Genomic DNA, 12,143 nt, shown 5'->3' with positions numbered 1-12,143 from the left:
ACGATCGAATGGTGATCCACTGGAAGAGGAGGGACTTCACTTCACTATTCTGTGTTTGAGAAACGTTAGCCTCAAAAGGTCATTTAACACTGGCTAGAGTGGGACATTCAGAAAAAGGCTGTTTTCATTTATTTAAGATTCCTCCTGGATTATTCTAAATTTACTTCTGTCTCGTCTTTCTCACCGATCCCACAACATTCCCACTAGAGCAGCTTACACGCAACTACAGTACAGCTAAATCTCTCAAATCTGGATTTATTCTCTAATAAAATTCAGGCTTATTCTAAAGATAATATACTTTTCTATAATATCAAAGCTTTCTTTACGTTCTGCTGTGACAGATTATCAAAGAGAGGTGCAATGAGCCACGCTGTAATCTCATGTAATCTTCTCCAGATGTCATGGCCTCACGCTGCACTCTGTGGAGCAAAATGTTCTGCTGGCAGTCGCTTACTTTTCTCCATGTCGGCAGTAAATCTACATCCTTTCTTTTGATGACGGAACAGAAAAATTCGATTGCACTGATTGGATAGCAGTTTTTTTTCCTTTGTGCTTCTTATCGGCCGACTTGAAAAGATTCCTCGTGTTTTTCCTCTGAGGAACATGGTCAGACTGTGAGCAGAGACACCACAAATACCAGAAATACACAGTGGAACTGTCTTCAGCAGTGACCTGCGGGTTTATATATTCACCAATTCACAATGCATGAAAAAATAAGAGAATGGATGTTATAAAACATTCATTATAAAAGCCAGAGGAGGCTGAGTACATCCTGAGACTGAACACACCTTTGAAACAATGTGAATTTACTGCAAGTGTTTGAGCTGCCTCAAAGAATAAAAGAAATAAAATCTTTTTCTTTCATTCGAAGGATCCAATTATTCATGATGACATGCAGATGTGAGCTCAGCGGAGGCTGCACTCTCCTGCTGCGACGGATTGAAGAATCCTCCCGGACATGCAAATAGCTTGACAAACTCCGCCGGGAGTGAGCGCAGCGCTGACCTGCACCTGCCAGGCGCTCATCACTGCAGACCGCGAACACGAGCATGTGTTTGACTGGAGGCAGACGGGCTGAAGTCTGTCACTCATCTCGTGTGTTTACTCGTGGCCACAAATCACTCCTGGAACCACTTTTTTCTCTGCCCTGGGTACGACTGTCTCATACAGCTGCAAATAAGAGAGAATGTGTCAGAGTGAAATGCAGCTCCACTGGGAATAAGGTGCATTAAATGGAAAATACAATAGTGGTTGTGGATGTGTCCCACCTCATTTTATGAACATGAGGGTACATTTTCCACTATGGAAATGATACGAAAATGGGAGCTGCAGAAAGACGTCTGGAGTTAAAGGTGTTAACTCCCATCTGGGAAACCAGTACACTCTAAGAAGGGTTCCAAAAGGGTTCTCCCTGTAGGGCTAAGGTTATACCCAGAGCCATTTGCTTCTGAAGAATCCTCTTTTAAAGAAAGTATAATATTATAAATATATTATATATAAATATATTATAAATATTATTAAAATACTATAACAGCTATTTCATCAAAGATTTTTTTGTACAACAACATGAAAGAGTTCTTGGTAGATTTGTTTTAGATGGATTGGATTGGATTTAGATAAAACTCTTGAAATATAAAAGGATTCTTATTAGAACCTCTGGGGTGGATTCTAGATAAAACCCCTTGAAAGTAAAAGGGTTCTCAGTAGAATCACCTGCGTGAGTTCTAGCTTAAATCTTTGTAATGTAATAGGTCTATCAGGTAGAACCCTGTGGGTAGGTTCTTGTTAGCAGAAAATAAAGGGGCCCTCAGTAGAACCCCCTCAGTTAGGGCTTTAGATGAAACCAAAGGAATATAAAAAGTTTCTCCCCAGAGACGGTTCTGTGTGGAACCACTGCAATTTCTGAGGGGCTAAGGTTCTACCCAGAACCATTTACTTACTATAAAACTCTTTAGTTGAAGGAAGGCTTAATATAGGGTTCTTTATAAGACTAAGAGTTCCATTAAGAACTCTTTTCATCCAAAGAACCCTTTTTTGGAAGAAAGAGTTTGGATTGTTGAAGCTAATTTGGTGGAAAAGGGTCTAGCAAGAGTTCCAAGTTGAACCTTTGTAAAAGGCTCTTATCAGCAACCAAACAGGGTTCTCCTATGATCCTACAACTCCTTATGATTGTAGGTAGCACCTTTAGTTTTAAGACTGTACGCAGAAGGAGACAAGGTTCTTCAAAACATGATAGATAGCACTGAAATCACAAGACAGGATTTTGCTTTTTTTTCAGGGCCATAGAAGAAGCATGGGAACTGTTAAATTGATCGGAACATCCCTAAGAGGGGCTTTTTTATTGGAATATTCCACTCACGTCTACTTTGTACAGACAGAAGGAGCAGCAGCTGCTTATAAATCTGCTCCTCTGGTAAAGTTGTTTATGGTTTATTTATTTGTACTTTACATGAGGAACAAGCAGAAACTTCTGCAGAATTAAGAATGTGCTGAATGTGCTTTGAAGATTTTTTTTGTGTACTTGATCTGTACTGTCTCTGTATGTCCAAATTAATTGGACTTTTAAAGTTTTGCAGTTTTGTCCCTGAATGAGCACAGGGGGCCTCAGCAAACTCTGCAGACACTCAGGAATAGTATTCACAGGTTAACAAGCACTTAATATACACTCTGACAGTGGTACAGGAACAATCCTGCACACCCTGAAGCTCTCAAGTGATACCTTGGGTATTCTTAGGCATACAGGTAGCAGCACAGTATGTATCGGAAGTGTCGGAAGTGTGAGGACACCAAGTGTGAATCGGGGCAGATATCGCCAGCAGGAAGCTCATCAAAGTTATTATAGAGCTACTGCAAGCCCCATGAGGGACATAAGAATAGTTAACAGCAGCTGTGATTTGGTATTTTTTTGCTATTCGGCACCCCCACTTTCACAGTGAAATTCCCTCATGCAACACTTATAAATATGCTCAGATGTACACATACATTTGTTATGATTATGTTACTTATGATCAAAAACTAGCCAATCAGCAACTTCAAGCTACTAATTCGACTACTACTAGCACCACACACATCAAGAGAAACTTCACAGATTCTCTTCTATCTAATCTCAAACACCCACACACTACAAGATTTTAAAATAATGGCAAAACACACACCGCAGTATATTATCAAGATTATCGTGCCAGTGGGAGCATGATCTCGTGCGATTCCAGGAAGAATGGGATCTCGTGTCATTTCATGGGGAATGTGATCTTCTGAAACAGATACAAACAGTTAAGACAGACATACTGTAACAACTTGCTGTAGTAATGTTAAAACTTTGCAGTGAGAAAAAATAAAGTTGAGGAGTTAATATTTGTCATCAGTACCTCTCTTTCACTTATGTGCTGACACAATCATCCAGATTTTAAGTTGTAAATTTCGATCATGTTTGATATTTATGATTCAAAATCCGTGAGAGTCGGTTCAGTCAGTAACATTAAGATTATGTCTGTTAATACCTCACACTACAGGATCATTTGGACAGATAGTCTTGTCCAGCCTTGAGTTGAGAACACCCCCGTGATTCTTGGGAGAGGCAAATCGGACCCAATATCTGCCCAACTATCCTATAATGTGGGGGCAGCTTAACTATCTATCAGCAGCTAAGTTACAGCGGTTACTTTACTGTCCACCAGGAAATTCCGTAAATCACAGCCCGAGGACAACATCTCTATTAAACAAAATCCAGTTAACCCAAAATCAGTAACATTGTCTGCGAGAACAGGCAAATGAGGTACCATTCATGCTATTACAATGTACGATGCTGTTATTCTAAGTAGAACATATTTATAACGTTGCTTTAAGCGCAGGTTACCATACTAACATTTCAAGCTTTGCACAGATTTAGTCATAAACCTGAGTACTGGACAAATAATTCTCATGTTCTTCCATTTAAGATAGCTAAAAATAAGAAAGGAGGGGAGAGAGAGGTGGGGAACTGAAGGTCTGCAGTTAAATTTTGTGTAATTTATCCTTATAAGAAAATTTATGTCTGTGTGTATGAAACTTCTTTTAAACCCATCTGATGTAGTTGTGAAGATAATTCACTCTGAACTGAAGGACCTGTTGGAGGTGCTATATTAAGGGGACTCATAAGTATTCATCCTCTGGGGAACATGAATGTCTGCACTAAATGTCATGGCAGTCCTACCAATAATGGCAGACCAGCTGAATGACGTACCAGGCGACACTGTGATCCCTCGAGCCACGCCACTAGTACGGCTAAAAATGTCAGTCACCACCCACACTGCAGTACAGTCAGCTTTGTCACAGCACTTAATCGTCATTCGCTATTTTAGTTTGTACGGCTTTCATCCTGATTGCTGGCAGATTGGTAATTTACTGTACAAAAGTGAGTAGGTGGTAGAAAGTGGATGCTTTTGTCAGTGATGGGCTGAAAGTGTGAGGCCGTGCTATTTCCTGGAAGCGGTATGTTCCAGTGCAGATCTAGCTGAAGTATAAAAGAATTGCTTATTTTTTTTCCCAGCAGTACGATAAAGCTTCATTTTCTCATCCATCCATATGCAGATGGTATGCTAACAAGGACTTACATACATGTTATCACTGTCATTACTGTCTACATTCCTGTCTTCAGCTCATAACAAGGTCTCTGACGGAGCTGTATGAGACAGATGTGTTTGAAAAGTATTTCTGAGAGACATTAGAGGGGCAGACTGGAAAAACAAAACGATTAAATTAATTTGGTACTGGAGCAGATGCAGAAATGGCAGAGTCACAAAAACAAACAAACACAAACACAAAACAGGCAGGAACTAAATGAAGATAAACTCAAGAATAAGTGGAATTAAGGTTAATTTAAATTACAAGTCATTGTGAATAGTGATTGATGATGAGAGATAATAAAACCAAATAAGGTCAGGGACACCGTGTCTCATTCGTTTCACAACAGTTCTGACACTACTTATTACACCGAAAATAGGATTTAAGTATCCAGATGAATCTGGGAGCTCATGTTTCATTTGCTCTGGCAGATATTTGCTAACCTCAGACAGATTTCCTACTGTACTGAATCACTGTGGACCTATGCAGCTATTTATTTATTACTAGGCATGTTTAATACGATAACTGACAGAGGAGTGTCACTGGGCCAGATTTGAAAAGTCACGTATCACATGTTTAAAGCGCAACGCACCAGGCTCAAAAAACTCACATGAAACTGTCAAACTAGGCGTTGGTAATGTGCCTTGGAAATCAAATTTGAACTGCCAGCCTATGTTCAAGTATTGTCAAGTGCAAATGGTTAACTCACCACTATTCATGCACTTTTGGGGTCATGTTTCTGGCCACCTGAAGTCCAAAAATCAAACTTCTTTTAGCTCTGTTTTGGTCTCCACTAACTCCTGATGCTCCATTATGTTCACCAGATAGTATGGCTGGGTATCATTTGGATTTTTACTTACTTTAATATTTTTAAAACAGTACCAGTGCCTAAATGATGCCTGAATAAAATGACAACATGACAGCTGACATTAAAGAATGCCTTTTTTCTTTACTAAGACAAATTTGAAATTTTGTAGAAATATGAATAATAACAAATTAACCACACTTTGCTCTTTGTTCTTGTCATTTTAACCATATTTAACGTGGCTACTAGCTAACAGTAGGTTGCCTGCTGCCACGGTCATGTAGAGTGAGTGTTGCGATAATGTTAACTAGGCACACTTGGTGATTCGTCTTTACCAGAGGTTAACTATTTCAATGGACAGCTCAGGCAGGTCCCACCGAAATAAGGGACTGTAATCTGCATTCTGATGTGGTTCAGTGGGTTCCAGTCAGGTGGGAATTGGTGCCGTATTGGCCCCGGGTTTCAGTATCCAAACCTGCTCATTAGTTTGTCTGTATCACTGTGGTGCAGGGCAGTTCAATGAGAACGATGAGACTGAATCCAAACAGTAAAGCTGCAGGCCATAAAAGCAAAATAATGGAGAGAGGACTTTGTCGTGTGTGTGGAAAATCAGACTGGCAGCAGCTACATAGAATAGAATAGAGTAAAATGCAACTTTATTTTCCTTCTGAGGACAGAAGATACAATAAAAACATGTCAAGTTTCATTACATCGCAACAATTAATACAACATACAAACGTTACCATATACAGTACATCCACTACAGATTAATGCAGCCTGTTTGTGGAATTTGTTGCACAAGAAACCCCTTACAAATCCTTTTGGTTGCCAGGGTTATTGTGTAGCATCACCCTGAAAGGAGCAACTCAAACTCACTATGCATAGAGAGTTTAGTGTCAGCAGTGATGAACAAAGCTTTCCTATGTACAGCTGTGCCGTAAAGGTCATGCAGTAACTATTGTTGGCGGCCTTCTATCTGTCCTGCTGTTTTAATGATCCTAGCCAGTTTGCGATCCTTTTGTTTGTTAATGTCAAATGACGTACTCTCCCACAATGTTATGACAGACCCCAAACCTCTTCAGTTTCCTGATTTGAAACAGTCACTGACTGGCTGTCTTACATACAAAATAACCTTTGTCTGTGAAATTCAATTTGTCATCTGTGTAGGTTCCCAAAAACTTGCAAAACAGCTGACATTTTCCACAGATTCATCACAAAGCGTAAGCAACAGGGGTGCATCTGAATGGTTTAAAAAAAGCTTTTTTCAGTTTTTCCAGCACTTATTAGCAGGAAGCTGGATTTACCCCATTGTCAGAGCTTGGACACATCGGTCAAGTAATCAGACATCCTTAAAGCTCAAGTAAAGCCATGCCATCGGCATATCTGAGCAGCTTAAAATTGCTGTCCTGCACTGTCATCTCTTTGGCATACACAGAAAATAATAACAGTGATTAAATGCAACCCTGAGGTACCTCTGTGTTTTAAAACAACCCCATTAGAAAGTATGTCTTTTACACAGACTCTTTGTGGGCAGTCAGTTTAAAGGTCCTTGACCCAGTGCACAAGGCCCCCATTCACCCCTGAGTCCAGAACACGCTGAAGGAGTTCATGTTTCTGTGTCGTATAATAAGCTGAGCTAAAGTTAATAAACAGAATCCATACACATGACACGGGTGGGGGTCCAGTCAGTGTTGATGGTAAATGTAGTCAACTGGAGCCGCAAATTCCTCAGTGTGTGCTTTGATCACCAAGAAAACTGAGTTTCTTTGCTCACAGAGCCATACAGCAGTGCCTACATGTAGCAGGATGCATTGTGGGTGAGCTTGTGACTCCCATGCCCACGTTGCTATGTTATCATCCATCGACTTTGTTGGCCAAAATACAGGGTTATGTGACAAAAATACTCGTCAGGCATGCCATCTGGCTACCCAGAGGAGAAATCAAAGCAATCCAAGCTAGCCTGAAATAACCTGTAGTTCTTCTTTGCATCCAGTGACATCACTGTGACATCACTAGGTGCAGGACGAAAAACAGATCTTGCAGCAGGAGAACTCTTTGGAAAATATAGCTTACACTGAGTAATTTATTCTTTCATTTAACATCAACAATGACTGATCGTCCACATGAAAAATGCCAAATTTCCCTTAAATGAAAACACCACTCTCAAATCATGACATTAAATTCTCCGCCAGAAATAAAATAATAGGCGTATTTCCTGACAAACTGACAATGTCATGATACTTCTGCTTTTACTGCTTAGGTCACATTTTGCAAAAATAAAAAACGCACGTTAAGTTTTTGAATGAATGAACAATGTGTGCTGCTATACTTATAGTGAGGAAACAGGTTTTTCTTTTCTGGCTCAGTTCCAGGTGCCTCAATTTGTTGTATTTCACTTTTGATACGTAAATGGAGGACATGACTCACAAAAAACATCTCTTGTTCAGCTGCTAAACGGCACTGTAAAGTTCTCAAACTGACACTTCATCTGAAAGACTCATAGCTGTTTTCACACCAGCTGTTTATTTCAGGCATGTGCTGCTCTCAAGTCTTCTAAGATGAACTTTTTTTTTTTTTTTTGGGTGGAAGGGAACCACATTAATCAAAAAAAAAAAAAATACACAAATGAAGAAAATTAATGCAGGGATTTTTTTTTTCAAGTAGTGTTAAAATGTTTTGTTCCGGAAATGTATTAAGCATGTTGCAAATTAAGAGTGCTTGCAACAGTGCATATATTATCACTCACTAATCAAGTGTGCATACTATTAATTGAACTAGAATTAATACCTCTGGGATGTGGAAACTTTTCAGCTGAATAGCAGATAGAGAATATTCAACAGACACTTATGAATCATGGTAATGCATTAGTATAAGGCAGCCTAATATAACAATAGTTGAACAGTTTAACCCCATTGTTCATTTTTCACTCCAAAACTCTCAGTACTGGAAGGTATTTTCTAAAAATGTGCTGCTCTCAATACAAAAAAAGCCTCTGTCATTTACCGGCAACATACCTACTATTATAAAAGAAAAGAAATAATAATGTGGAAAATTTCTAGCTCTCCTCCTGAGTGATACATGATATACAGAAGCATATTAGTAATAAAAATGAAAACCAAAACACCCCTCTACTGCAACAATTCCTATGAAATGCCAAATTCAAGATTCCAAACAATCTTTCGATTCTTTGAAAACACGAGGTTGGGGTAATACATCAGAGAGATGATCCCTTTGCAGAGAGCGGTCGATGACGTGGGGATTCATCGTGATGAGGGCAGAGAGCAGCTGTCGGGACAGCGTTTGAGCCAGCCGGCACGCTCTCTGCAATTACAGCTGTGTTCTCACATCTGCAGCAAATAGAGCCAGGGTAAGAATGGGAGAGTGTGAAAGACAAAACACAGAGACAGAAAGGACATGCTATTATATTATAAAACTATGGAGTCTATGGAGTGCCATAAAAAAAGAATAAGAATATAAGTGTGAAAATATAAAAAGAAATTAATAAAAGAATGAATTAAAAAAAATAGCAACTATTTGACTATTCACAAATTGGCTTGTTACACCCTGACTGCAAATATTATTGTTGTCTTTGGGCACCTGAGTGCTTGTATTGTCATGCTATATATACTAAGGTGTAAATAACCACATTGGCTGTTCCACTCCAGGTGTAAATAGCATTGTTAGTTACCAACACCTTGGTGCAAAAAGCCCCTTCCATAAAAAAATATGGAAATACAATTTAAAGAGAAATACATAAAAAAATAGTCCTGGTTTTGGCTAAGGCAGGATCCACATGTGCAATGATTGATCACTCAGCCTGGGAGGGAAGGGCCGCCCAAAGTCTGTTGATTGATAGCTGGTCCCTCTAGGAATTGCAAAGGCAATAGACAAGGAAAATAATAAGGGAAAATACGGGGACGAAAATGAATAAATGCTCAAAAGTTGGGGTCACGTTTCATGCTGTCAATGTAAACTTGCACTTTTATTCATCAAACGAGTTGCAAAAGCAATAGAAAATATAAGTAGGGGTGACAGGGGTGGGAACAATTATTTTTTATCTAAAATAATATGTTTCTTTCATCAAAAAATCCTCCATTTGCAGCAATTGACCCTTCCTAATTCCCACCCCTTTGGAATCTCTGTCAGCTTTCTCTTTTCCTGTTTCCTGTACTGAGATACGTTACGTGCTAGGCTATGTTGAAAAGAAAACCAAGTTTTAAATATGGTTTAAAAAAGTTCTAAAACTCTGGCTTATTAGGTAGCTAATCTTCATCAATTGTAAGTAGCTAGTTAACTAGCTCTGCAGTAAAACTCTAGCTAACTAGCTAGCTCATCTACATCAAGCACTATGTAGCCAGGTTGTTGATTCTTGATAGCTAATGTCATTAGCTAGGTAGTTAGCTAGTGTCTTGCTAACATTAGCTAACCTAAGATGTGTTTATGGTCATTTTTACAAGTCCTAAAGCAACATCTTTAAATCAGCTTGAAAATGTGGCGTTCTTTTCAGCATACGCAGGCTTAGCACATAGCATATCTAAGTGCATGAAAGAGGAAAGGTGAATTTGACTGAGGTGCTTCCAAGTATCAAACTTGCTCAGTTATTATTAGAGTAAAAATGGGTGGGACTTATGAAGGGTCAATTACCTTGCAGACCTTTGGCATTCTAGCTGTCAATCTAAAGAAATTTCACCCGATGCTTCCTGAAACTCCTCCCACAAGTTGGATTCGGTGGATACGGTCAAGCTGCCCCACCAACAGCTCAACAGCAGTTTAGATCTGGTGACTGTTCTGGCCGTTCCTGTATCGATAGAATACCAGCAGACTTCTTCCCAAAATAGTTTGTAACTAGTTTGGATTTGTACTTTGGGTCATTGACCCCGTTGTTGGAGGAAATTAGTGCCAATCAAGCATGTAATAGCTCCCTTATTCAAGATCCCTGTGCAAATCTACCACTTTACCAGCACATCACATTTCCTCTACCATGCGTGACAGATGGCCTCCAGCACTCCTCCAGTATTTGTTCAGCATAATTTGTTCTGCGTCTCACAAATGTTCCTCTTTGTGATCCAAACACCTCAAACTTCAATTCGTCTGTCCATAACACTTTTTTTTCCACTTCTCTTGGTTATTCTCTCTCTCTGCCTACAAGGCCAGCTGTTGATGTAGAGACTCATGTTTTTCAGGTACTATTTTCTGAAAATCTCAGTTGAGGACCCGTGACAGACTCTGATAAACTTGTCCTCTTGCTCAGTTGTGCACCGTGGCCTCCCACTTCTCTCTCTATCCCGGTTAGAGCCAGTCTGTGTGGTTCACACTGTTGTATGAGATATTCAGGCAATTTCTTGCATGGGATAGCCTTCACTTCCCAGAACAAGAATTGGCTGACAAGTTTCAGGGGGGAAGTTCTTTCTTTCCGGCCGTATTGAGATTTTAATCAAAGCCACAAATGCTATTGCTCCAGATACTCAACTAGCCTCGGGCAGGGCAAGTTTATTGCTCCTTTAATCAGCACAACAGTTTTCATCTGTGCTCACATAATTGCACAAAGGTTTTCTAATGATCAATTAGCCGTTTAACACAATAAACTTGGATCAGCTAACACAATGTGCCACTGCAACACAGGAGTGATGGTGGCTGAAAATGGGCCTTTAGATATATTACTAAAAATCAGCCACTTAAGAATAAAGTAAGAAATAAAATAAAAATAGAATCCAAAATAAATGTGGTAAAAATAAGCACTATATACAATAACTGTGAATGTGCATATACATTAATTAATGTGTCATACAGACAGTTTATATGCATATGCAACATGTCAATGAAATATAAACTGTTACTATAAATTTGCAATGTGTCAATGTCATACAGACTGTTTATATACAGGACGTGTGCAATAACACATTTAGTGATGGTTTCTACCCACAACAGAAATTTACCACATTAATGACAAGATACTTTTTCTGAGCAATTTAATGTTATGTTAACTGAAAAAATGTTGTGCTTAACTCTAAAAAAAAATATTTGTAAGTGACCCTAAAATTTTCAGCAGCACTCTATATGATTGAAATGTATAAATGCTACAGAAATAAATGAACAAATACACTTAGAATTATTCTTTTATATTTTATTTGTTTTCTATTTGCACATTTATTTATTCTTTTTACTTATTTTTCTTATTTATTTATTTTTTTTTTACACATTTTAAACATTTATTTTTTCTTTTATTTATTCCTTTTTATATTTCCACATTTACTTTCTTATTCTTTTATGGATTTATTCTTTTTTTAATGACTCCATATAAAACATTCACAATCCCTCTTAAAACTTGTGATGTTTTTTTATGCTTTATTCTGTCTGACTAAAGACTTGGTTTTATTTTCAACATGAATGTGGTTGTGGTTTATCAAGTATCGCTCAAGAATTATTTGTCAGACGTAACTGGAGGCAGTTTGTGTCACATACAAGCTGTCTCTAACAACAAACACACTGTGAGCATCTCATCACTGTGATATTCTGAGGCAGCCAAAGCCTAGAGAACATTTTTATCAATTCACTGTCGCTTTTTTCCTGTATTTTGGTAGATTTGGTTCACTGGTGAAATGTAAACATATTGTAGTCAAAAAACAAACGCAGCTTAGTTAAAGGCAGCAAAAAGTAAGCGAGAGCAAGTTTTGTAATAAGCAAACTATAAGTCTGACCCCACAATGAGTATGTATGATGCAGAAAAAAAAGCACA

Source organism: Lutjanus erythropterus, chromosome 17 (genome assembly GCF_056507025.1).
Source record: "Lutjanus erythropterus isolate fLutEry1 chromosome 17, fLutEry1.hap2, whole genome shotgun sequence".
Lineage (NCBI taxonomy): Eukaryota > Metazoa > Chordata > Actinopteri > Lutjaniformes > Lutjanidae > Lutjanus > Lutjanus erythropterus.
This window is presented reverse-complemented; position numbering follows the sequence as displayed.